General features: G+C 43.2%; 1 non-coding gene across 1 annotated transcript; it reads left to right on the top strand.

Annotated features, from left to right (window-relative positions):
* The first annotated feature begins 1,120 nt into the window (after nucleotides 1-1,120).
* TRNAC-GCA (transfer RNA cysteine (anticodon GCA)) lies at nucleotides 1,121-1,193 on the top strand. Its single transcript has one exon. It is a non-coding gene; the product is annotated as a tRNA-Cys (tRNA).
* Nucleotides 1,194-1,580: the final 387 nt, after the last annotated feature.

Below are 1,580 nucleotides of genomic sequence, written 5' to 3'. Positions count from 1 at the left end.
CAATTCCAAAAACAAACCTTTGATTTACCCTCAAACCAGCGCCATCTGTGCCCTTCCCATCTTGGTTACTGGCAGCTTCGTTCTTCCTTTAGCTCGGGTCAGAAACTTTGGAGACATCCTTGACTCCTCTCATTTGCTCATAGCATGTGTTTGATTCATCAGTAAATTAAGAAACAGGTCCATTTTTAAACCGAAACAGTTTTCAAAATAGACTCGCTTCTCATCACTTCCAAAAGCCAGCCCTCTGGTCCAGGCGCCCTCAGAAGTTGCCTGCATTGCCACAGTGGCCCCACGGCTATTCTGCCCGTTTCTGCGCTGCTCCTCTCTGCCTGCCACCAGAGGCTGAAACTGTCCTTCTAGGGTTGCCTATACATAGGACACGTCTTTGACGACAAATTCAGTTTTTGCTTCCATAAACGTTTTTAAAAATTCACTTTCATTATTGAAAAATGTTTTCATGGGGCAAAGAACTCTAATTTCAGCCTTATTTCTTTAACCATTTTGAAGGCATATTCCATCATCATCTGAATTTTGTTGTCTTTGGGAAGTCAGCTTACTAATTTACTGTTGTCCCCATGAGGGTAACTGGTCTTTTTCCCTCTGGTTGCTTCAGATTTCTCTCTCTCTCTGTTTACAAGCAGTTCTTGTTACAATGTCTCTGTAGTTTTCTTCCTATTTACCTTGCTTATGATTTGTAGTTTTTTTCAAATCTGTGGCTTGATGTCTTTCATTAGTCTTGGAAGATTCCGTTACCCTCCACTTTGATGCTTTCACATGTAAACAGCTATTTTAACGTCTGGGACTAATAACTCTCTGGGTTCTCTTGTGTTGCCTATTGTTTCTTTTGTATTTGTAAAATCGTGTTTTATTCCCGCATATGCCTGGTTATTTTTGATTGTCAGGCTCTGCGTATGAAAAATCTTAGAAATTATTTAAGGCAGTGTTTCTTTCTTTTCAAGAGGGCTTACTTTGTTGTAGGTGGCTTGGAGGCCTAGGAATCTGAGAAAACCTTAACCCACCCAGAAACGGAGACAGGTTGAGAGGGCCTGAAGCTGCACTTTAGACCCTATGAGGACAGAAATCTTCTTCTAAAGCTGTATTCTTTAGTAGTTTCAGGGCCTCCCTGGTGGCTCAAATGGTAGAGCATCTGCCTGCAATGCAGGAGACCCAGGTTCAATCCCTGGGTCAGGAAGATCCCCTGGAGAAGGGCATGACAACCCACTCCAATGTTCTTGCCTGGAGAATTCCATGGACCGCAGAGCCTGGTGGGCTACAGTCCATGGAGTCACAAAGAGTCAGACACGACTGAGTGATTAACACTTTCTTAGTAGTTTCAACTAAAAGTTTGGGGAGGTTCCAAGCCCCCTGAGCCCATATTACTTTTTGGGGTAATATACAAGAAAGCCTAGGAGTGTACCAGATTCCTTCCTGGTATGCCCTCAACTTTAGTATTTGTCCCATTATAGTCATGAATCTTTTAAAGTCTCTGCTCACATTGCTAGTCTTTCAGCCTTCCACTTCAGAACTGGCAGATAACCCTTTGGGGAAAGGAGACACCCAAATCCTATTCGCGTCCCTCA

This window comes from Budorcas taxicolor, chromosome 20 (genome assembly GCF_023091745.1).
Source record: "Budorcas taxicolor isolate Tak-1 chromosome 20, Takin1.1, whole genome shotgun sequence".
Lineage (NCBI taxonomy): Eukaryota > Metazoa > Chordata > Mammalia > Artiodactyla > Bovidae > Budorcas > Budorcas taxicolor.
This window is presented reverse-complemented; position numbering and strand designations above follow the sequence as displayed.